Below are 27347 nucleotides of genomic sequence, written 5' to 3'. Positions count from 1 at the left end.
CCTTCACACATTCTCGCATAGCACCACACACCTTCACATATTCTCACATAGCACCATACACCTTCACATATTCTCACATAGTATCACACACCTTCACATATTTTCATATAGCACCATACACCTTCACATATTTTCACATAGCACCACACACCTTCACATATTCTCACAAAGCACCACCCACCTTCACATATTCTCACATAGTGTCATACACCTTCACATATTCTCACATAGCACCATACACCTTCACATATTCTCACATATTCTCACACACCATCACATATTTTCACATTGCGTAACACACCTTCACATATTCTTACATAGTATCACACACCTTCACATATTCTCACCTGGCATCATACACCTTCACATATTCTCAAATAGTATCACACACCTTCACATATTCTCACATAGTATCACACACCTTCACATATTCTCACATAGTATCACACACCTTCACATATTCTCAAATAGTATCACACACCTTCACATATTCTCACATAGTATCACACACCTTCACATATTCTCACATAGTATCACACACCTTCACATATTCTCACCTGGCATCACACACCTTCACATATTCTCACATAGAATCACACATCACATATGTGCACCAGGGTTTCACAAAAGAGGGCAATGAGGGCTGACACAACCTGATACAATTGAAATACTGTTCAAAGCAGCATTAAACCAAACTCACTCACTCACTCACTCACATCAGATGACTGTCCTGCACTGAAGCAAGTACACCTCTCCCACAAGGGAAATCCTTTCACTGACAGTTACAACAAGGGAAACTCTGCAGGGCACTGTCCACGTAAAGACAAAATATCTTCAGCTCAATTTGACACATAAATACCAAGACATGCATCACGGACACCAAAAGATTGTAGCTGAGGACAGGAAGGTCACTCTTAAGACACCCTGTTGTTGGTTTACGGAAACAACATGGACACATGGGGAATATTAGCCTTTTCTATATGCGTGATATATGCCAGATATACAACACATCTCTCCCACATTTCCACTTCAGACTAAGCTGTTCCACATCCCCTGGACTGACTGACAGCCAGCCAGCACCAGCGCAGACGACATCCCTCGTGGGGCAACATTCAGGATCCAGGGTCCGCCATCACAAGGAGGCTGATGAGGACAAGTTGATTGAAACGTAAACTGAGGATATAAAGTCAGCCTGATGCCATCTAGCCCACGGAAATGCACAAATAATGTTTCAGCCTCATGTACAAATTCATTATGTATACAAAGATGGAAAATCTTAACACACGGAAACTGAGAGAACATTTCCTGTACAAGGAAAAGACCAGAAATTGCAACTGTATGAGAGTAAACAGACTCCTTCCCTAGCCTGTCACACAGTTCCTCAACCATATTATTTCCCCTTCAGCCCAGCCCTTTCTGTAATGCCATAGCCCTAAAAGAAACAAGTCTAGATTTTTCCATAGGTCTATCTCACTGGGGCTCCTTTTCATTTTAAATGGCGCTGCTTATTTCTATCAAAATGACATAATATCAGAAATGAATCCTGAATAATAATAATAATAATAATAATAATAATTAAAGCGACAAAAAGCCCTTTCTATATCCAATAGAAATTGGATTGATTGTACGATTCCCAACTATATCATGAGCATGTGTTTATAAATCACTATCAAATAGTAATGATACCAGGTGTTTGCAAAAAGGTGAGAGTATCCTGCCCCACCAGTGGCACCCTTCACAAACACAGGCAAAGGCAAGTCAATTGTTCACCTGAAAAAAACACGGGAACATGAGGTACATGTCAAAATAGGGAATTGCTTCGGACATCATTTTTGTCACTGATGCGTCAAATTTTGAAATGTCCTCCACAAATGTCTACCATAAAACATTTTGAAAGCTTTACTGAGACCTTGAACGTTGTAACCATGATCAAACAGCTTCTGAGCAAGACTTGTACGACGTTTAAAAACATCTTTCACAGGTGGGTGGGAAGGAGGGGCATGATATGCTAATATTAAAAAATGATAATATCTTCACTTCAAGAGGGAGTTGTACACAACCATATTATTCTATAAAGGTCATACAGAATGCTGCAAGAGTTCAGGAACGAACATCAACATAAACCACTCCCATCTGACAGGGACAGAAGCTGCCTGTGTAACGGTAACTGTCGACGATGATCTGTTCAACATGGAAACAGTTCCGTCCAGAACAAATATTGCCACTGTAAATGTATTGCGGAAAATTTTCCCAGTTAAAACTTTTCCATGGGAATAATTCCCCTGGAGACAACGGACCAATTTCACCACAGGAACAGTATCTCTGACACTAGCACCAAACTAGCCTTGCTCTAAGGCTCTACTGAATGATAAGTCCATGGATGTATATTCATTTTACCCTTGTAATAGGAAAGTCTAGAAAAGGCGATGGTTGAGTACTCTTTAATGAGGATAACTTGTTCTTATTATTAATATAATCTATGAATTGTAGTTTAAACTAATAATCATTTCCTTAGCTATAGAGACTTGTGCAAGTCTAGCACCTAACATAAATTAGGACTCATTCAAGCACAACAAGCTGATATGTAATTAATGAGATATCAACTTTGCGCAGGAGTTGTTTGAAACTGTATTATCAATAAAGGTCAAGTGGAAGGCTGCAAGCATCTAGAGCTGTCAAACACAGACACCGTGATATTTGCCATGTGAATAGATTTGTCTTTGTGGGCAATTCCGACCCTTCACAGTCTCATAAAACTGGCTCATATCACAACCTTGTGTCACAGAAGACACAAATATCATTGGATGGTGCTTCCAGTAGAACTGTCATAAGATGTCTTTATTACTGACAAAACTGCTGAACCAGCATCTTTGTCATATTTTATTGAATTGGTTCGATTTGACTTTTGACTTGTATGACATTGGTTTTTTTCTGTGTTTTGTATCCAACAGATCTTATTATGTAACCTGTGTCCTTAAAAACCCATTGAACTTCATAAAAAGGGTTGTTAAACTAAAATGATAACATCAAGATATTCCTAATGCCCTTGTAGCTAACCTGGTCTATGTGTAACATTATTCTAAATAGAAATGACCATCTAAATAATTTGTTGTTCAATGCCACAGTCATCAATATTCCAGCTATATGACGGCGGTCTGTAAATAACTGGGACCAGACAATCCAGTGACTGACACCATGAGCATCAATCCATGCAATTGGCATCAACCGACATGCATCAATCAAGTCAACAAGCCTGACCACCTAATCCTGTTAGTCGCCTTACAGTAAGCATGTGTTGCTGAAGGCCTGCATGGGGCTCTCCTCCAAGGTTACTGCAGGCCTGTGGGTTTCAACTCTGCACAGTGAACTGAGGATGCCAAGAGGACTGAGCCTCTTCAGTTACTGAGCATTAGCCCTCAAACATACATCCATAGCCAAAAGAGCAGAAATCCAGAGCCAAAAGAGCAATATTTCTGACATTGACAATTTTTGCCCAAACCATATTTCATTCCTGACACAGATTCATTCAAAGTTACTGTCATGAAATTTGCATACAGGTAACCAAATTCAATCAAATGAATTATAATTGGTACATTTACCCCTATTTCAAAAGCCCAAACGACCACAACAAAAACTCAATCTAAAATTCTTTAACTTATCAAATCAGCAATCAAGCTGTTTATGCCATAAAGGTGAATCTCTGGACCAGCGCAAAGTCCCAATGTGGAATGCAATAAGCCAAGAACAGAAGGAACCCTCTCCTGTTTGTCGAGGTCCACTTGAGAATTGTCAGCACTTGTGACAACCATCGAGGCGGCGGCACACCACGGCAAACCTACACATTAGCTCATTACTCTGGCCATTCATCTGACTCCCACACTGTCATAGCGGGCATTTGAGCAAATAGCCTTGCCATGGAGGGGAATAAAAAATCCCTCCATTTAATTATGTCTGTCTGCTTCCTTGTAGTGGGTCCACTGTCAAACACATCGATCTTTGGAACTCTACCCTGTAATAGTTTCCTCTTGGATGGAGTTTCTTCATTAGGATCTTCATGGACCCTGGAGGGAATATACAGAGAGGTTCTACCTACCTCAATAGTGATGGAGCACCAGCCAAACTCTGCAAATGAAAACTATAACCTTCCTCAAATAATCAATACCGTGACGGAAGTTTTATTTCCTCCGACAAGCATTGAACAATTTTATGGCTCTCTGAATGCCACCTCTGTCTGCCATGTTACATGTCCGGCCATCGTCGGTCTAATACACAGTGTACTGATGTTTCTTAAGTGGAATCATATCAGGCCAGACATATGCTATCTGGGATCCAGGCACGTCAGTTGAATCCAGCCATCTGCTAAGCCAAATGGAAGGCTGTCCATCTGTGTCCATGAGGTACTTAGGTGTAATGACTTCTGGAAGTACTTGTCACACATTGTCCATGGTAGGACTGAATAAAAGTCAAGTTATTTCCCACTTATGCAACTTGACAGGCTTTGAGATTTTCTACCACATAGCTGATAAATCAGCTACCATAAATAAATCATGGTTAGTCAGCTATGTGGTAGAAAATCTCAAAGTTACATAATGATGCTAGTTTGAAACATATAGCATTTGGCGAAACTTATCTCTGAACATAGCAAAGGACAACAACCGCATTATCTGAAAATATCAAAGAAATTTTGGGGAAAATTTCTTCGATTTCCTACAACAGAAATGTGCTGTAAGACAGTTCAGCAGACTTTCTGTTGGCTGGGAGTGGTGGAGTAGCCCAGTGGGTAAAGTGTTGGCTCATCACACTGTAGATCAGGTTCAATTCCCCACATGAGAACAATGTGTGAAGCCCATATCTGGTGTTGTACACACGTTGAAATGGTGGGAACGCTGCTGATAACTCACTCACTCACTAAAGGTCAGATCTCCATCACTAAACCTCCTCCCCTTGTTCTACACGTGCAGACAATGACATGAGATAGTCATTCCGTTCGTGAATGTCACCTTAAACCACTTATGAGTGCAAATCATTTCTATTCATATAATCCACGAAGTGGCCTTAACAATATTGATCAGAATCTTCAACGTGATTTATACAATCTTAACAGCTCTCCATCAAATCCTGAAAGTTGTTCCCTTTTTAACCATTATCGTTTATCATAATTCAAACATGGATGACGGCGCCCAGATGTGGTAGGATATTTCTCCCACCCGGACCTCCACCATATTACTGTCTTAATTCCAATAACGCAAACACAGACATTTCTCAATCCTACTGCAAAATTTCACAAGGTGTACACGAACATTAATTCACAAATTACAATGATTTATTTTGGGTGAAATAGTTGTGTGAACAGTTGTTGTAACGTGACAAGCAAGTGACGCCATAACATGATAACTGTTCATATCAGTCATTTTCCAAGATGGCTGACAATAATAATGCAAACGCAAACATCAGAATGCTGATCACATTAGGTACAATTCTATTCCAACTATTTTGTTAAAAAACGATCACACCTACCAATATCTGTCCACAAATGTTCCTATGACACAAATTGGACGAACAGAATAATTAAGAACCCATTAGACACCAGTTTTTGCATGAACAACAGTGTCGTAAATCTGGGGTGATTGTTAACACTGAACGGTTATAAACTATCAACAGCACTAATTCCTAGCAAGAATCATTAAGATGTTGAGAACAGTTCATTAACAGCCACATCAACTGATTATGGAGACTAAAGCACACAAAGTACTCACATAAACATCCCTTGGCTGGTACCGGGAAGTACGGAATGATTTCAGGGGCTCCAGCATCTGAGCTGTTGCAACATTTCTGCACTCAAAATTTAAATTTCTTTTATATTGACTCTTTCATTTGCATAGTTAAAGCACAAATCATCCTATTATATCACTTGATCTCTTCAAAGACTTCAATTAGGATTTTTCTGTGTGTACTTCCCTGTTAAAAGCGTGCAAGGATACTTTGAGTTTTTTTTCTTCTTTCTAATAACCCATGGAAATTCATTTTTTAAATTTATAACTTGGGATAAATTCACTACATGTGTCAACAGTGGGTCGAATGCAATATCAGCTGATCCTGGCATGACAAAGGCCCACAACTCTGCAAGTTCTGCTGCATACGATGTCTCATATCAACCATTTTGTTCTATGGACAATATTGTCCAAACCTTATTAATTTTGTTTACACAAAGTTTACATGAGATATGGCTTTTAAATTGGAAGAGTGACCACAAAGCGGACGTTCATTAGTGCATGACTGACATAATTTGACGTTCATATGTTTTTCAGAAGACTGTATTCTTGAAATGACATAAACACTGACTGACTACTTCCACAGACCTGGGAAAACCCCTCTAAATTCCCTACATTTAGCATACATTGAGAAACATCACTAAGTTTGACTGCATGATCGCTCACGAATATTCTTGCTACAACTAATCTTCGTGAAAAAATACGTACAAATGCACATCCACTGTCGTAGTATCGACTTCATCCGTGTCTAGACTGACAGCGACAGTCTACAGCAATCTATGAATTTACCTTAGTATCTTTTTGATACATCTTTAATATTAATCTTCCAACTGATCAGTGATGACCAACACATGTAACCGCCACAGGTTCATTAACAACTTTAGAAATCTCTCCTGTCACGTTTATCATGTCGGCCTTGTACTTGATGTAAATGTATTACGATGCGCTGTCATTTTGACTGACTTACTGAGATAATTCTTTGCAGACCTTTCTCACCCAATGATGATATTATTTGAATACATTTCTTGTAAACAAACTACAACAGCTAGAAGTTCATGTAAAGCAAGTTGAGCATACATATGCTCATGTCACCTCTGTTTGGGGAACTATTTTATTCTGCAATACAGCTGGTTGTTGTTTGGCTGTCAGTGTAAACATGAAGTCACATGTTATGATCTACCACTACATCCCTCAAGGTATAAAATATTGACATTAAACTTATAAGAATTGACTTTCACTTCGCTCCGACGTTCATACGTTTGGCCCTAACTCTATGAAGGTTCATACTCCAAAGAACTCACACAAGGTGAAAGTCTTAAATGAATCAGTTTGCCAATCAGGAATTCACATCATATCATCTGCAGTGATACTTAACAATGCTATGCACCTGAACATTTCTCTGAGCACTTGGAGAAATGGACACCTTCAAAATTTCTGCGCTCTGACAACAAACTTTTGCTTAAATTCCTACAACCAGATTGAAATCATTCGGTCAGAGATCTTACAAGTTTGGGGCTGCCACTCTATGGAACCAACTGCTGCAGAACTGAAACTTCAATAGTGGACTGAAAAAGCATCTGTTCCATAAATACTCTAGCCTCACATGAGGTGAGGTGAAATTGGGTTTAACGTCGCGTCCAAGATTATTGCACTTATATAGCGACGTGCATGCACGTGTATGTGTGTGTGTGGCTGCTTGTACTAGTCCGGACTGATGCCGATTTATAGTGCTAGCTCACTGAGATACCATGCCGCAGTTTAACATGAATACCCCACTCAGACACAGTATACTGACTCCGAGCCGACCAGTCCTTGTTTTAGCCCCTTAATGCCGAGCGCCAGACAGGGTAACAACAAGTACAATCTTTTAACGTCTTTTTGTATGACGCGGCCCGGGATCGAACCCTGGACCTTCCGCTCTCCGGGCGGACGCTCTACCACAAGACCACGAAGGTGGTCCTAGCCTCACATGAAATGTGTCTTAATACCATGCCAGTTTTATGAACTTTGTTGCGATGTGAGCATCCACATGTGAATGGAATTTGGGGCAATACAAATCCACTTCTTACTATTAAGAAACGCTGCTTCTCTGAAGGCAAGGTAGAGCTTAAATTGTTGAATCAAGACCACATATAGGATGCACCCAGTGCAGCACGAGCGTCTTGTAATTAAGACTTAATACAAAGGTTTCAGGGAAAGCTCTGTGAGGAGGGATTTCCATTGACTTCCAGCTAATTAATCCCCGATCTCCCATCAATACCCTGTAGTTCTGAACAATTAGCTAAAGCCAGTCTCATTTCATGTCATTTACACAAGAGTCAATGGACTTAGAACGGGTTTCCTGAAGGGGGTATGAACAAGGCATGAACCGACTCCTTCGTACAAAACATACAGCTTGCCAGCTACCTTATTACACAACTCAATACGATGCATTAGCACAATATCATTAAAAGCAACAAAACCCTTTCCATGGCCATAAGACATCTCTGCTAAAAGCAGAGTTGATTGTATGAGTCCGACTTTAACATGGGCTTGTGTTTGTGAACTACAATCAAAAAGTGATGACACCAGGTGTTCGCGATGGTTTCTGGATGCAGGAGAGTCATGATGAGAATAATCCAACTCCAAACACCATCATCAGTGTAATTCATGACGTATAACATGAAGAAGAATTAGTAAGTCCTAACTGTGAAGATCCGGGTTAGAAGAGGTCTTCAGCAACCCATGCTTGCCGTAAGAGGCGACTAACGGGATTGGGTGGTCAGACTCACTGACTTGGTTGATGCATGTCATCATATCCCAAGTGGATTGATGCTCATGATGTTAATCACTATATTGTCTGGTCCAGACTTGATTATTTACAGACCGCCGTCATTTTGCTGGAATATTGCCGAGTGTGGTGCTGAACATAAAAAAAACAGAACAAACTAGTAAGTCCAAAAGTGAGAAGTAGACTTACTCTTGGCCCAACTTGATGTTTATAAATTGCTGTTGGGACAGTGGTTGGTGCAAGCTGTTTGGTAAAACACAACTTCCATGAAAAACAAAACAAAAGCCGATTGAAGAAGAAACATTGCAGCGTCCAGGCATTCACTTATAAAAGAAGATTTCAAAACCAAATCAAATTGATTTTACAAACTGCAGTCAATACTTTAAATTTTACAATATATCATCATAGAGACACAGGGGCCCATACAAGCAAAATCATCTACATGTATATGCAGTGGCAACAGAGTGAGAGTGAGTGAGTGAGTGAGTGAGTGAGTGAGTGAGTGAGTGAGTGAGTGAGTGAGTGAGTGCGTGGGTGGGTGGATGGGTGGGTGGGTGAGTGAGTGAGTGAGTGAGTGAGTGAGTGGTGAGTGAGTGAGTGAGTGAGTGAGTGAGTGAGTGGGGTTTACCACTCCTTTGAGCAGTATTTCAGTCATATCACGGCATGTCAGTTTAAAGTGGGAGAAAAGAAAAGTTGAAAGTGATGCAGATCTCAGATATCGACAGTCTTTGATGAAATCACAAGCATGGGTATTCTGCTGACAAACCCAAACAAAGAATCAGAGCAAATCTGGGATTCAAACCCACACTTCCTGGCATATCCAAGGGAGGCAACTCTGAAGAGAAAATTGCAGCATCGCAACAAACAATTACAACTTGCACCCATTCTATAAAAATGACTGCCAATCCAATATAAATGATGTACTTTAAAACACTTAAACCCACCCACACATCAACCCGAACCAATTCAAAATCGGTGCCCTCATTTAGTCATCAGGCATCATTATACGACCATTACATGCTGCAGTCTCTCACAAACAAAGGTCATGAATCAAAAGCTGTAAAGAAAACAGCTAAGTACCTTCGATGGATCTCGATCACTTTAGTCATGCTTGTGTGACACGACACATCAGCATGACCTCGTGACGTCACACATGGAACATCTCCACGTGACAAAGCTTCATGTTTCTCTTCCCCTCCGCCGTCCCTGATACACATCTACATAACGTAGATAATGGCTTTGTTTGAAGACCCTCCAGACCTGGCCCCTCATCCATGCAGATGATTGCTCATCAAATTGCCTGTTAAGTAGCGACCCTGTCTTCCTACCCAAACACACAGGTGTATAATAGCATTCACTTTACTTCCTTCGATACCAGGATAAAAGGGCAAGGTAATCTCTACAGTAATGGCTTCTATGATACGAGAGAACAGATGGCATGAGATATCTAAAAAACTTGATATCAATATGCTTCAGATTGAAATAAAAAATATATTGATATATCAATATAGAAAGAACAAAACAGCTCTTCCATTGTTCATCATATCTAAGCCAACAGCTCTAAGATGGGTTCAATAAATGGTCCTGGAAAGACTCTTATATAAGGCTGCCCAAGTCCTATATTCCTTTCAATTCACTACACGTGGGCGAATCTCATTAGCAACCTGTGGGGCGGTCGGGTAGCCTAGTGGTTAAAGCGTTCGCTCGTCACGCCGAAGATCCGGGTTCGAATCCCGACATGGGTACAATGTGTGAAGCCCATTTCTGGTGTCCTCCGCTGTGATATTGCTGGAATATTGCTAAAAGCGACGTAAAACCAAACTCACTCACTCATTAGCAACCCGTGAAGATCCTGGGACAGTGGTTGGTGCAAGCTGTTTGGTAAAACACAACTTCCATGAAAAACAAAACAAAAGCTGATTGAAGAAGAAACATTGCAGCGTCAAGGCATTTACTTATAAAAGAAGATTTCAAAACCAAATCAAATTGGTCTTCAGCCACCCAATCTTGCTGTAAAAGGTGACTATGCTTGTCGTAAGAGGCGACTAGCAGGATCGGGTGGTCAGGCTTGCTGACTTGATTGATGCATGTCATATTCCAATTGCGTGGATTGATGCTTATGATGTCAATCACCGGACTGCCTGGTCCAGACTTGATTAGTAACAGACGGCTGTCGTATAGCTGGAATATTCGTGCGGTGTTAAAAAACAAACAAATAAAACAAATATCTCATCGGCATGTTGCAATCTTGAAAAAACGCAGCTGTTTAATATGGCGTCACTTGCTTCCGACAATAAGCTGACCGTATGCACACTTCGAGTTACCATACTGAGAGCCTCTAGGCGATCACAAGATAGATGGTATTGTCACACACAGATATTTAACTTAAAATATGTATTTGTAACTGTTACTCCTAATAATAAATTTGTTTTATGTGTAGATAATGGCGATCAGAAGACCATTCAGCTCATAAAATCTTGCGCCCATTGCACAAAGCGAGCTTTAATAGCAACTCTGGTGGTCATAATCCCACACTTTTAACATACGCTTTATGTGACAATCAATCATTAAATCATAGCAGTTACAGGCTGCTTCGTGGAACGGGCCCTGATCACCCCACGACTGACAGACGTAACTCATATTTCAGCCGCGTAACAGTGATCTGTATTGTGGAAGGCTTAAAGGCTGATATATACTACTCAAAACAAATTAAAGAACACCCACAATTGGAAGGCTGTGTGTTAAACCCACCAGCCATGACAGAGTAACTATAGTCAGAAAGAATTGGTGCTTTTTAACTTCTTTTGAGTAGTATATGTCCCCATAAGGTTTCCGGTGAGAAATTCTTTGTAAATTATCTCAAGTTAATCTTACGCTAATCATATATCCCTCTGGTTTCAACCAAGGAACCTGCTACGCAATCTGTCTCCACATAAGAAATTAATCATCTTTCCAGTTCCCATATTCTGTTCAATATATCAGAAATTCATAAACATTTTTTTTTTTTTTAAATCCTTCTGGATTATTTTGTCTGAAAGATTGCTTTACAAAACATAATGGAATGTTTGATGTGCTGATTACAATATCTACAACATCACATACTCTATGTTAGATAAAAACAATACTTGACCTTAAGAATAGAAGGTTGGGGTAAACCAGTGATAGTATGAGCACCAACCAAGTACTAACCACACCTTATAGCCTTGGAGCGAGTGAGTATGGTTTTACGCCACTTTCAGCAATATTCCAGCAATATCATGGCGGACAACACCAGAAATGGGCCTCACACATTATACCCATGTGGGGAATCGAACCTGGGTCTTCGGCGTGACGAGCGAACGCTTTAACGGCTACCCCACCACCCCTTGTAGCTACTGATCATCGTGTACAACAAGTACCAGGTACTGGAACATTGGGATGTCATAAACAGCACCTTTATATTCATTGCTGAATGGCAGTAAAATAAAAAACATATCTAATACAAAACAGAACTGATTACCAAACTTGTCTCCATTTTGATCACCCAATCCCCATCTGATAACACTGTATGACATACAGGTGTTCTTCTTTCCGTTGACGCCACAACACCAAAGTAACTTACGACTCATTGATCTTCGGTGTGGCCAAATTAACATGACATCAGATACAAAAGTGCACTAATTTCAAAGCTGGTTATGCAAGTTTCATGTTAACAACGTGCACAATTATCTTTCTTAAAATATTGTGCCAATGAAAGCTGCCCTCGGTCCTTTGATTCTCCTGTATCCAGTAAGCAATACATAATGGAGTGTCTGGCAAGTGATCTGTGCTGACAGTCTGGCGAGAAGATTCGTCAGATGGAAACACAACAATCGGCCAGTGGGACCTGCTATCTCTAAATACATTGTGTGTAATTTCCTGGTGGCTCTGGACTTGCGTTCCTGATGTCAGATAGCAACAAACACTCGATCTGCGATGCATGATACCGGGTCTGATTAAGATTCTGGGATTCAAACCTGGCACACCTAATTAAGGGAGTATTTCTGAATAGAAACATTGCATCTGTGACCCTTAATGATGAACAGGGAGGACGCCATTAGATCCCCATAACGACGTTAAAAGAGATCTTCAAAAACAAATTTTCTAACACATGTTAAATAGTAATACAAAGAACACATTTACAAAAAATCATATGTGATTTCATCGTTATCAAAAAAGCAACAAACAACTGTCCTGCTGCCACAACCATTCAGTATGCATATTGAAATCCCAGCTTTCGTCCGAGCTGTAGGTGTGATGTCATAGTAGACATGACAGCCATTTTGTTTTGTTTACAGTGCATTAATCTACATGACAATGAAGTGACTTTCTGAAAATCTCAGGGGGCACGGGTGGCCCAGTCGTCTAAGGCGCCGCGATTCGCTGTGCAGAGTTGCGTCTCATGGGCACGCCAGAAACCTATGATTGTGGGTTCGAATCCCGGTTCGCCCCGATTATGTTTCTAGGTTTGTTAGCACCATACCCATGCTCGTGGGTTTCACCGAAGTGGTAAACATCTAATACCTGCATCATTTCGGGCTTTCCTCCTACATTAAGCTGACACGGAGTGATATGACTGGAATACTGTTAAAAGCGGCGTTAAACACAACTCACTCACTCAGAAAATTGAAGACGCGAAATGGGGTATTGTGTTGCATGGGGTGTCCTATTGTGTTGCTTGGGGTGTCCTATTGTGTTGCATGGGGTGTCCTATTGTGGTGCTTTGGGTGTCCTATTGTGTTGCATGGGGTGTCCTAGTTCATCAAACCGAAGCACCAGGTGTCATTTCTTCAAACTTCCAAACGAAAAGGCCGATGTGAGTTATCAGCGAGGAGGAAAATGGAAACTGACTGGACATACCATTTTGTATTCCTTGCATTTTGAGGCATCTGTCTGTGAGAGAGGTCCCCATAAACTAAAAGAACTGGTTGTGAAAATAAATTTTGCATACATTGTTAAAACTAATCCCGGACTGACTACCATTGTACAACAATTACAGAGGGACATGCACATTGGTCAGATCACATGCTAAGGCAATATATTTGTTTTGGTGTACATAGATTCACATATTCAGTTCATAATCTTGCAAACTTGAAATCCTGTCTGATTCTGCAGGTAAGGCCTCTCTTATTTTATTCACAAAACATGCAGAATGAACTCTTCTACGTTTTTAAGATGTCTTTGGTAACCTGGGCTTCTTAAGTATACACAGTATCTGTAAGCCTCGATATCAACGACCATAAAACAAGTTAATCAATACACGCAACCAAGTACATTATGTATACCCTTTTAAAATATAAAAACAGGATCGATCCTTTAAAGGAAGAAGTCTTAGTCATGAAAAATAAAAAAAACATATCAACTTGGGAATGATTTTATGATAAATGTCAATGTGAAAAAAAATGTTGTCAAGATTATTTTAACTAACCACAATCCCACACGATATGGAAGAATATGTGTAAGGTCACGGAGTGGAAATTCAATGTTTTCATTGTGGCATTGTCTGCTGATGCCATGGCGAACACGAGTAATCTACCAAACACAACGTCAGGTCATGTGATGACAAATCTGCTCATCAACTCTTGGTAGTTTCTGGAATACGAGTAGCTTCTTACCCTTCAAGATACTTGTTTCAATATTCTTGATAAATTATTTAGTTCCATATTTAAAGTTTACTGTAAACGACTGCACTAGCATCCCTCCACATTATGAAAACAGGACGGCCATCTTCACGCCTACACGTCTGCCTACTCTGCAGATAACAATGAGAGAGAAAAAGATTTTTTCTCCCAATTCAATTAAATATCTTCTCATTTGAAACGAGCTTTTGAGTCTAAGTCAGACAAATGCTGTGGAAATATATACTCATACTAAATATTGCATACTGTTTATTAAGAAATCAATATATTTGCATGGTGATTCACCATTATCAGCATGTATATACACACATCATACCTACTTAGTTCTAATCATTTCAAGGTAATGGTTGATTGTGCCACAATCTCCCCTCAAATCATGAATATTTCATCACCACTGCAGGAAAGCTTGGATTTGTCCCGACTTGGAGACACATTGTCAGAACCCAAACGGAGACAAAGTGCCACTTCCTTTGCTTATAATCACCTCCGGCAGTTGATGTATATGTGAAATTTGAAACTAGACAAACCTACGAAGTAAAGACAATTAATGGATAACAACTTCTTTATTTAGTGTAAATGTGGCGTTTCAGTATAGATCCTGATATTGCCTTTACAGTAAACAAAGAAGTTGTTATCTATAAATTGTCTCTACTTTGTCAACCGCCTATCAGACAATTTAGTCAAACCTTGTGAAGCTTGTGAAGCATAGGGGGACAATGGAAGGTACGCAATGTGGTGTCTCCTTGGGCAAGTGACTTTCTTCGAAATAATAATCTGTTCACCCGGCAGTTCATGGGTACCGGGTAGGATGAGATGGCAATGTGGGTGTTAACCTTCTAGCGCCTCACCGGCTGCTTGGGTTGTATACTGCCTAGGGAGCTGAGAATGATGGTTGGGTGCACACTGATCCATTAGCCGGGGTAATAATTATGTGGCGCTTTGAGCATGCCCCTTTTGTGTGGATATAGCACAATGGAAAAGGGATGATTATTATTATTATTTTTATTATTGTTATTGTTATTATTATTCTAAAAAAAACTACATGACAAATGACTTGACACCAATGTGAGAGATTGGGATGTTTGTCTATTGAAATACCTGAACTTGTCCTATCAAAAGTTGGGTTAATGAAAGTTACCTCACAGAATCTGACTTGACCCTTCCTACATTGATATTCTTCTACCCACCCATCACAACCCTGCTGGGGTTCTGGTAGGAATTGGTCCCCAGTAACCAATGGTAACGAACATATTGGTCAGACTTGGGGACTTGGTTGATTGTGTGTTATCTTATCCAGATGGTGTGTATCGTTGCTCATAATGTCAGTCACTGGATTATCTGATACAGACTCAATTATTTACAGACTGCCATAATAGCTGGACTATTGCTGAGTGCAAACACACGAACTCAATGATGCATAGTCCACCAAGCCAAGCATGACCACTACCGTCCCAAACAGCAACTGTTCCAACCTTGTATACAATCTCATATTATGCAACTGAAGAACTTTCAATATTTTGGGACGTTGAATATGAAATGGATAGAGTTATCATCAAAAGGCTGCAAGATATCAGTCAAAGGCAGGCCACTGCAACTTGATAATGCCCTCATTTTCTTAATGATGGCAATTATCAATCATCTTATCATGCGACATCAAGCTAATCTGCATACTAATGAAAACAAACATGGCGTCTGATAATTGGAACCTTGACTCAGATGACTGACCGAGTGCCTCACGGGACATTTGCTGCAACCATTTGATGATAACTCTATCCATTTTGAAGTTAGTTAGGCATTACTTAGAAGTTGATGGATTTTCCTAATGATGGCAGTTATCAGGCATGTTATCATGAGACATCACAGTTAATCTGCATACTAATGAAAACAAACATTGTTGAGTCTGACAGTTGATGGCAGGCCTTGGGCTTCTGCAAATGATATAATCATACCTCCATGTCAGAATGATAAGATCTGATTGGTCCACCTGATCTTTATAAAATACTATGAAACCGCCTTGGAGGGAAATAAATTTCTCAGCGGGGGAATAAATCTCTTATACCCCACCATGTACAAGTCACACTGCACATGGATTTCTGAGAGGCAGAATAAATCCCTCATACCCCCGCTTCGAAGCAAAAAACTGCATGCCTTTTTCTGCGACATAATGCATAGTTAACCTCAGCTCAATTGAATAGCTGTTGTCACTCAATATCGAATTTGTTTTAATTCTTTACAATGTCATATTAAATCATGTCGGGAAGATAAATTCGTTGTAGCAGGATCACAAGGGGTACATGAGGTTTTATGCGACCCTAGTTGGGTTTTACAAAACCTAACACGGGAAACCTAAAACCCCACGTAACCCTCGTGATCCTGCTACAACTTAAAATGCCCTGGAAAAAAACGTTATCCTCACATTAGTACATATCTGACTGCATGACTTGGATATTAATTCCAAATGATGCCCTAATCTGATACTGAGGTCATGATGATGGTAGGTTAATATACTGACCATGCCTCAATTAGATTAAAGCTTATTGACTAATCATTCCTTTGTCAAGGTCTTCATTGGTCTTCATTGCAAGGTAGGACCTTAATGTTCTTTCAGAGCGGTTAGCACTTTATTGTCGTGCCTTCCTATAATTGAACCACGTTCAGTAGTTGGAATGGTGAATGATGATGCTTTGTGTAATGTATGTAAAAGATGCCTACTGTTATATACCCCTTATTGTATATAAGAAAGATGTTTTCTCTCATATACCACAGACAAGTGCCTGCCCCTTGCCTCATAACTTGCGGCCATTTGATGATAACTCTATCCATTTTGAGTTGTTTGATAGGCATTACTTAGGAGTTGACGGATGACAAAGTAGACACAATTTATGGATAACTTCTTTATTTCCCGTATAGGCGATTAGATCAATATACCCTTACTAAGCAATGCATGAGGATCTATACTGAAAATAAAGAAGTTGCTGTCCATAAATTGTGTCTTCTTGTCTATTCATTTTAACATGGAGGCAGGCCTAACTTGACCTTCAGTTGCTTTATCAGATTGTATACAAGGTTGAACAGTAGCTGTTTGTGACGGTAGAAGTCATGCTTTGACTTGGGCGTCCCTGAGTGGGAGGTGGAATATGTAACTTTCATTAACCCAACATTTGATAGAAGGACAACTTCAGGTACTTCAACATCTAGTTTCAGAAAATAAAAACAGTAAAAATATAGTTGATAAATCTTCATAAAAAAATAAGATAAAGGATCCCAGAGACTTTCCAAGTAATCTAGACTTGACATCTATTATAGACTTGCTTTGGCTGCATTGGATTTATTTATTTTTACTGTCTGTATGATAGATTGTTCAACGTGGATTAAACGATTTGAAGAGCAAGAACATCCAAGAGCATCTGCTCGTGTGCCCCCACCAACCTGAGTGGGAGTGACAGCTTGTGTGGAGAGGCCTGCATGGATAGGCTTATGTAATGTCAGTGGAGCTCTAGATGCACATCAGCTTGTTACCTGCTAAACCCATTGACTTGTTCACAAGTCTACATCAAACAGGGATGGACAGTGTCCTTGAGCTGAGCTAAGTGGTTTACTGGTGTGTATGGAGGATGCCAACATCTGCTGGACGTGTCATAAATCTCATATCGCTTGGAGGTTAAACATAGTGGTCAGTATGAAGTGTGGTGGTCAGTGTGAAGTGTGGGTCAATATTTAGAACAGCATGGTACTAGATATGTTGGACATTTTATATCCCTCAGAGGAAATGGCAGCGGTTAGGATGATGCACTGGTCAATAGAAACTCGGACAGTATGGAAGCAGAGTCGTGTCATAAATCTAATAATCCATCAGGAAACGTAGTGGTCAGGGTGAAGCACTGGTCAATATACAATGAGACAGCTTGTAGAATCAAGTCATAAATCTTATATTTCATGGAGGAAAATGTACTGGTCTGCATGAAGCACTGGTCAATATGAAACGTGTATCATGTAATAGGATGTCATAAATTTTAAGGCCCACGTGTAGCGGTCATGCACTGTTCAATATGGAATGACTGTGAGGCCGGTACTCAAGCCATGTCATGAATCCGTTATTCCTTGAAGGAGGTGAGGTGAACAGAAATGGGATTTAGCGTCGCGTAAAAGATTATTGCACTTATATAGCGACGTGCATGCAAATGTGTGTGTGTGTGTGTGTTTGTGTGTGTGTCTGCTTGTACTAGTCCGAACTAATGCCGATTTATAGTGCTAGCACACTGAGATACTCTGAGCCGACCAGTCCTTGTTTTTGCCCCTTAATGCCGAGCGCCTGACTGGGTAACAACAAGTACCATCTTTTAACGTCTTTTGGTATGGTGCAGCCGGGGATTGAAACCCGGACCTTCCTCTCTCTGGGCAGATGCTCTACCACTAGTCCACAGAGGCGGTCGTCCTTGAAGGACAATATAAAGGGGTCAGTATGAGGGAATAACTTGTAGGGGAGACATTGATTGGAGAGATTAGTATCAACATATCAACTCAAATGTATCAATTAAAAATAAACTTAATTATGCTGCATATGTACAGACAAAGTGTTCCCATGTAGACTGCAATCAATAAATTTTTATGCTAACTATAGCTGATAAATTATTCTGTTAAAAATTGAATTTTCTGCCTTCTTATTGTCAATCGTAGCCATGGTAATATTAACAAATATAAACGTTTCTCTCATAGTGAAATATTAATAAAGCATAAATATTCATAAATATTGTGTCTCAATATTAAAAACATCCCCAGGGATGTGGCTGGGTTTAACATTTCATGACATATGTTTATCTCAGTGTGTAGACTCATACAAAATGACACAGATGAAAAACACATGAATGGACGATGTGCCGATGTGACAGAGGTACTCGGCTGGCTGCAAGGAACTCTGGGTTGGAGAGTGATTGGCTTCATACGCCCAAGACACATATATATATTGTAATCTAGGTTTTGATAAACACTGACTTCTAATCTAATCAAGCTGACAATAAGTATTTTTAACTCAGCCATTAGCAAAACACACAAGCTTTCTCTCCAATTTGATTTGTTTAAAAAAACAAGACTGAAGCCAGTTTACTCTGCGCAGCACTTGCATTGCTGGCTTCACTGTGCGGAGCTCCATTGTTTTGGTTTGAGAAGTGAATCAGGCATGTGACATCAGACTCATAAATATGTCATGCATGATACAAAAACACCGAGAATCGGCGATGTACGCTTGCTTTAACCACTGTGGATGATACCCACAATATTGTGCAGACAAACCAAGGCTCCTGATCGTGGTGAACCTGGCAATCCAACCCACAAAGGTTCTGGCAAGTAAGAGGGCGGCATCTCTACACAGCAAACAGTAGCACCAGGGCTGGGACGGGTAACTCGGGTTCTCAGGACAGGCTGGTACTGAGTAGGACCTAGGTACCCACAGTACTACCCAGGCCCGGGGTAGTCACGTGATATATTGTTTAAATACAATAACAAAAGTCGCTATGTTTGCATTCCTTTCTGACTATGCACGCATTGTTTCTGACTTTTATACGTTTGAGTAAAGATTTGACCAGTCAACTTTAGTGTATGCATGATCTGATTGTTTTATACATGTATGTAAACAGCATTTGCCAGCACTCCAGCAAAATAATTCCCAATCAGACCTGATGTACCCAACTCTTCAGACATACAGTTAGATACCCGGGAGGGTTGGGCAATAGAGGGTCGAGTATCCGGGTAATAAATTTGGACTCGTCCCAGCCCAAAGTAACACTTAGTCTACAGTGCTGTCCGTGCCTCTTTGGGATGAAGTCACTGGAAGAGCCTCATCACTTCTGCTTCAAAATCTGAAGCTTGCCACCAACCCAGATAGCAGTCAGACGTTGGGCCAACGTTGGGCCAACGTTATCACTTACGTTGGGCCAACGTTGGCTATCAACGTTGGCCCAACGTCATTTTGACCGGCGGCCCAACGTTGGGCCAACGTTGGCCGAACATCGTTGGTCCAACGTTGACCCAACGTTGGGCCAACGTTTCTTTGCCAACGTTGGGCCAACGTTGACCCAACGTTGTGCCAACGATGTTCAGCCAACGTGGGCCCAACGTTGGGCCGCCGGTCAAAATGACGTTGGGCCAACGTTGATAGCCAACATTGGCCCAACGTTGATGGCCAACGTTGGATTACGTCTGTTTTATTCCTCACTATACCTCCCAGGCAGCCTGAAATGTTTGTACCAAGGTAGTTAAGACATCAGGTAACAAGCAATACATTCTGCAAGTTAGATTCACTCTGAACTCTTTCCATGAAAGAACATGCCAATGAAATGCGCTCTCTCTTCTGGCAGGGTACCTCGGCATACATAATTTGAAATAGGGCCAAGAAAAAATTCAAAATGTTTCAAATTACACGTGCAATTTGGTGCTATAATATTTACTTTCCAAAACCATTTTCAAGACTATGTGCAAATTGTTCACAAATGTTTCAACACTATTAAAAGGTAAATGATTTTCCCACAAGTTTGCAAATTAAAAACCATCAGACAATAAGCCTGCCACAAATTGAAAATTTAATTTTTCTTGGCCTTACCCCATACATTCAGCATTAGGGCTACGCTGAGACAAGCAAAATAGTCCATGCATCGGATGTCCTATTATCAATATACTTGATCTATTAAAAAATATGATAACAGCAACAAAATGACAATAGAATTCTGGTTTCGGTGACCTTTATTTATTTGTTACATGACAAATCAGAACTTGGGCTGAGTGGTTGAGGAGCCTTTTCAATCCTGAGATGTCAGAAGAACTTATCACAGGGATGATCTTCAACTGTATCCACGGTCTCTCCGTGTGCCTTGGTAACTGAATAAAACAATGACACAATTATAATAATGATAAGGCAAGGGACATTTTTTACATACAAAATGGTTGCCTTCCCCTAAATAATAATTTGATGTATGAAAAAAAGTCTCAGCAGTGCTACCTCCACCCATCCAAGTCATAAAACTGTTAAAAACTGCTAAAACTGGGAAGGTAGCTAAGCTTAGACAGTAATACCATGATGCTCTTAAATCATAGATAGGCAGAAAAGCTATTAACACTAAATGAACAAGAGTAACGACTCATTCATTTTTCAAAGTTTAAAACATAGAAAAAGCATAATTATCAAAAAAACTTTGCACTGCACATCAAGTTATAGGTCTCACAAATGTTGAAGAAAATAATTCTAAGTTCAAAACATGAAACAAATCATATTTTTTTCTGAAAATACACATATCAAAATCAACATTTTCACTGTACCTCTTTTATTAGTATAGAAAGTGTTTCTTAAATTTGAAAAGGATCCATGCAGCAGTTCTCAAGTTAAAGGTCGCACAATGTTGAATTAAAAAACAAACATTTTAAGTTCAAAACATGTACAAAAATTATATTTTTTAATAAAATACACATATCAAAATCAACCTTTGCTGTGCATCCCATTTTTGATTATAAAAGTGTTCTTTAAATTTGGACAGAATCCATGTTCTCTAGTAGATCTCAAGTTATAGGTAGCACAGTTGTTGAAATAAAAAATATTTTAAGTTCAAATCATAACAAAAGCTATATTTTCTTAGAAAATACAATAATCAAAACCAAACTTCACACTGCACCTCTCCTGTGGGTGTAGAAACTGTACCCATAATTGGAAAAGAATCCATGAAGTAGTGTTCAAGTGATAGGTCGCACAAAGGTTGAAATAAAAAGAAATATTTGAAGTTAAAAACATTTAAAGAATCTTATTTTTTCAGAAAATATACATATCAAAATCAAACTTTGCACTGCACTCACACAAAAAAATGTCTTTGGAAGGAAGGACGGACAGATAAACTTGATCACCCGCCCTTTTAGATTGGGGGTGTAATTAAATAAGAATCATCTAAATTTTTATTATTGAAGATGTTTGAATATATTATTGCATCATGTATACCTTTCTGGCTGTGATGTGATGTAAACAAATATGCTTCCACAATACTGTAAACTCCACCTGAAAGAAAAAAACCCTCAAAGTATCACATTCTCAAATAAATCAGTAGAGATAAATCTGATTTACTAACAGTATGATGTGATTGGTGTTATTTTGGGCAAATAGTTTTATCAGCCAATAGAAATCAACTGTAATTATTCAAAAGCAATAACTTTACCTTTCTGCTGTACCTCACAAACTTGTGATCAAGTAAAAAATAATGCAAAATAGCAGGCATATGTTGGCAAAGTTTCTAAAATCTGATGTGAAAAATAAACAAATAAATGAAAAATATATATTGCCAAATAAAGAGTTCCAATGTTGGAAGCATGAATGTTGAATAAGATTATGAATTGACCTTCCAATAAGTAATAGAAGTGTTAACACTGGTATTAAATTAAAATCGTGATTTTAGATTCTATTTTATTTTTAAAGTATAAATATGAATATTTTCCATATAAATATGCCATGATATCTAAGTTCTAACATTTACAAAGATAGTAACGTTGGAAAAATTAACAAAATGCGACATCGGAGACAACACCAGATGAAGCTGAAACAGCTCTGTAAATATTTATTGAAATATATTATTCTCAATCGGAAATGATTTCATGACTATTTCGTACCCAATCTAATCCAATACGTTCCCTTCGTTCTAACCATTACTCCCCCGCGGTATGCACAAATAAAAAAGCGATTGTGCCATTATCAATCCCTTTCAAATAACAACAAACACAATCCCACGGCCACTGATTTGTGATCGAAAACTGAACTCGCGATGTTGCCGACAACAGGAAAAAGCTCTGTACACTGATCAGTAGGAGTCTGCATGGTATTATTTTATCATGTACACGGAATGATTTGAGTTTTGGAAGCCTCGTTCTGAATTGTTCAGTAAAGTTGATCTTTTTGACCGTAAAATTGCACAAGCGTGAACGAAATTGACCTTTTCAGTTGAGTTTGCTTGTTATTTTTAAACTTCCACGAGAATAGAAACAACCAGTATTCATTTACAAATACCACAGTCAGTGTTTGTTTAGGTAGTCACGTGGTCGCTCGCTGTCCGGTGACCACCAACTGTTAGAAACAGCTGAGATCGACACTCCATCTGAACTTACGCGACACGGTGCACATTTCTTTGCACTAACTTGTCCTCACGATCATGACAAACTTTATGATACGGACAAGCGCGACTTTTTGGGGGGTATGCTAGTAATAGTAAGCTATATATTTGCAAGCAATCAGAGTGACATATATTCCTAATTGGCTTCGGGTCATGAAGTTTGTGGTGTTTTCAATTTCTGGAAAATAATTACTCGTGTTGATATTTCTGAATGAACAATGGTTGTTTTATTCTCGGGTACTGTTTGTACATCATATTAGATATTGATTAAACACTTACCTCTATATATTCGAGGAAAACAGTATTCCGATGATCGAACGTGTGCTTGTGTCTCGTCGTCTGCTCGTTGAGAGGCGCAAAAAACGCAGCGCCCTCTCTGTGAAGCTGTCAATTACGAGTAGCGCCCCTTGGAAATAATTTCCGAAATGCGACCTAACGTTGTAACAACGTTGGGCCAACGTATAAAATCCGACCGCGACACTGCCAACCATTGCCGACGTTGGGCCAACGTCTGAATGCTATCTGGGAAAGCACATAAAGAAATTTAACAGTTTAATATCATTTTTGTGAAATATTCTTCGGGAAGATCAAGGACTCCAGGTCAAAAAGGGCAAACAAATCAGTCAAAAGGGTTTTAAAAGACCCTTTAATTAGCTTATTTGTAATATTCCCTTGGTACATGTCCCTTGTCTAAATATGATGTTCCTTCTGAGAAGGTTAGTCAGACAAGGAGGTTGATCTGGCGATCTATCTGTTGCCATGAAGAGGGACTCAAAGTATAACTAAAGATGAAATTTCCAATATTTCAATATCAGTTGAAATGGAGCACATTCTCCCCTGTCTGTATAGATGCGGGGGAGATATGGAAGACAGGCTCTTCATAAGATAAACATGGTGCACAAAGGTATCGAGGATTCAATCATGAGAGGACCTAAGTGTTTCATCAGTGTAAACTCAGATACCACAGAATATGACCAACTCAACCACATCCATTCCATCGAATTATCACGGTATGCCGGAAACTACAGGCCTCGCAACACAGGAATCTAAACAGCCATTGCAGACATGGGGAAACTTAAGTACCTCGCTTTTCATGATGAGTTCATGGTGATCAATGCCCTTCGATTGGCTGATTTTGTCCGGACAGAAGTAGATTTTATCTGCAATGGTTTGCCACACTGAGGGCCCTTCATCAAGCCACATGCTGGAACATCTTGTGTACATTGATTGTACTGCCTCACATCACACCGCCCTGACCTTCATCTTGGGAAGGAGACAGGAACTGTCATGGTGATAATGTGACTTCAATACAGATGAAAACATCCATTGTTTCAATGAGACTTTCATCTTCCTTCTTGCCACTATTGACCCGTGAAGATCCGGGGCAGAATAGGTCTTCAGCAACACATGCTTGTCTCCACCGTGAAGATCTGGGGTAGAATAGGTCTTCAGCAACCCATGCTTGCCTCCCCCGTGAAGATCCGGGGTAGAATAGGTCTTCAGCAACCCATGCTTGCCTCCCCCGTGAAGATCCGGGGTAGAATAGGTCTTCAGCAACACATGATTGTCTCCCCCGTGAAGATCCGGGGGAGAATAGGTCTTCAGCAACACATGCTTGCCTTCCCCGTGAAGATCCGGGGTAGAATAGGTCTTCAGCAACACATTCTTGTCTCCCCCGTGAAGATCTGGGGCAGAATAGGTCTTCAGCAAGTCATGCTTGTCTCCCCAGTGAAGATCCGGCGTAGAATAGGTCTTCATGCTTGCTGTAAAAGGCAACTAACGGCATCGGGTGGTCAGGCTCACTGACTTGGATGATGATGTCATCATATCCCAATTGCAAAGATCGATACTCAGGATGTCCGTCACTGGATTGTCTGGATTTACAGACCGCCGTCATATAGCTGGAATATTGCTGAGTGCGGGGTTAAACATCAAAGAAACAAACAAACAAATCAGGTCACTACTTTCATCACCTGGATCGGGATGATATTGTCCCAAACATTAATTTGTGCATCATGAGGACTGAATCATCCAGGAAGTAGCATGAAAATCAATACTGATGGATTAAATGGTCAATATATATTCATAATGAAATGGTCAGTATACAACCATGTATGATGAAATGCTTAATATTGATGAATATAACTGTCCATAAAGCTCCATTCAATATGAAACAGTCAATATAGATTTATATTACAAGAAATGGTCGATATAGATCCATTAATGACGGAACTGTCAATATTGATGGATATAATATCAATAGATATTAATATTTTGATAAAAATAGTCAATATTGATTAGTATAACATGATACAATCAATATTGATCAGTGTAACATGATATATTTAAGATAGATAAATATGACATAATATATTCAATATTGATAAAATGACATGATACATTCAATACTGATCAATATATCATGAGTCAATATTGATAAATAAAACATGATACAGTCAATACTTATCAATATAACATGATACAGTCAATACTTATCAATATAACATGATACAATCAACATTGATCAATACATGATACATTCAATACTGATCAATATAACATGATTCATTCAATACTGATCAATATAACATGATACAGTCAATATTGATCAATGTAACATGATACATTCAATACTGATCAATATAACATGATTCATTCAATACTGATCAATATAACATGATACAGTCAATATTGATCGATATAACATGATACAGTCAATATTGATCGATATAACATGATACAGTCAATATTGATCAATACATGATACAGTCAATACTGATCAATATAACATGATACAGTCAATATTGATCAATATAACATGATACATTCAATACTTATCAATATAACATGATACAATCAACATTGATCAATACATGATACATTCAATACTGATCAATATAACATGATTCATTCAATACTGATCAATATAACATGATACAGTCAATATTGATCAATGTAACATGATACATTCAATACTGATCAATATAACATGATTCATTCAATACTGATCAATATAACATGATACAGTCAATATTGATCGATATAACATGATACAGTCAATATTGATCGATATAACATGATACAGTCAATATTGATCAATACATGATACAGTCAATACTGATCAATATAACATGATACAGTCAATATTGATCAATGTAACATGATACAGTCAATATTGATCAATATAACATGATACAGTCATTATTAATCAATGTGACATGATACAGTCAATATTGATCAATATAACATGATACAGTCAATATTGATCAATATAACATGATACAGTCAATACTGATCAATATAACATGATACAATCAATATTGATCAATATAACATGATACAGTCATTATTAATCAATGTGACATGATACATTCAAAATTGATCAATATAATATTGTCCTTTAAAGCTCCAAATAAGATGAAACTGTCAACAAAGACTCCTATCACATGAAAGAGTCACACTAGTTCCACACAACATGAAACATTCACCATTGATCAGGATCATTGACAAGGATTTCAAATCTGTGACATAATTGGAGAAAGCTGATACGGCTTAGTTTCCCTTCTTATTTCTACTGAATTTTATGTTCAGTGAGCTTGGCAAACATAAATATTGATGCCGCCTTTCTATGGAGAGCAATGCAAATCTTCTATAAGAATCACACTCCTCATCTCCTGCCCAACAGATAGAGCAGTTCGTACATGCTATGTCAACAGTCTTTCAAATGCTGAAAACTCCAGGAAAACATCCGGGAGCTTATTAATATGTTGTAGCTGTTTCTGGCTGCAGGGTGTGTGTTGTTCTAGCCAGTGTCTTTCTGCATGGGAAGATAATTGATATTTCATGTTTTTCGCCATATGTATTTTCCTTCATCAACATTGATCTGAATATCAAGAGAGCTCTTGTTGCTACAGCCCTTACCTTGATGTTGAATTCTATCAAATTTCATTTGTCTTCGTCTCACAAGATCAACGGGTAAAGGAATATGATTAGAACCGGTTGTGTGTGCGAGTGA

The 27347-nt window shown here is 39.1% G+C and overlaps 1 protein-coding gene and 1 long non-coding RNA gene across 7 annotated transcripts in view; both read right to left on the bottom strand.

Annotated features, from left to right (window-relative positions):
• Positions 1 to 27347, bottom strand: part of LOC124115238 (diacylglycerol kinase zeta-like) — a 178814-nt gene that overhangs the window by 135509 nt on the left and 15958 nt on the right. The gene's annotated exons all lie outside the window — the stretch shown is intronic.
• On the bottom strand, positions 20922 to 24006 carry LOC125383703. Its single transcript, XR_007222867.1, has 3 exons — positions 23612 to 24006; positions 22174 to 22230; positions 20922 to 21068 (listed from the first exon to the last, which is right to left on the bottom strand). It is a non-coding gene; the product is annotated as an uncharacterized LOC125383703 (long non-coding RNA).

The sequence above is a fragment of the Haliotis rufescens genome, unplaced genomic scaffold (assembly GCF_023055435.1).
Source record: "Haliotis rufescens isolate VD_foot unplaced genomic scaffold, xgHalRufe1.0.p SCAF_26, whole genome shotgun sequence".
NCBI lineage: Eukaryota > Metazoa > Mollusca > Gastropoda > Lepetellida > Haliotidae > Haliotis > Haliotis rufescens.
This window is presented reverse-complemented; position numbering and strand designations above follow the sequence as displayed.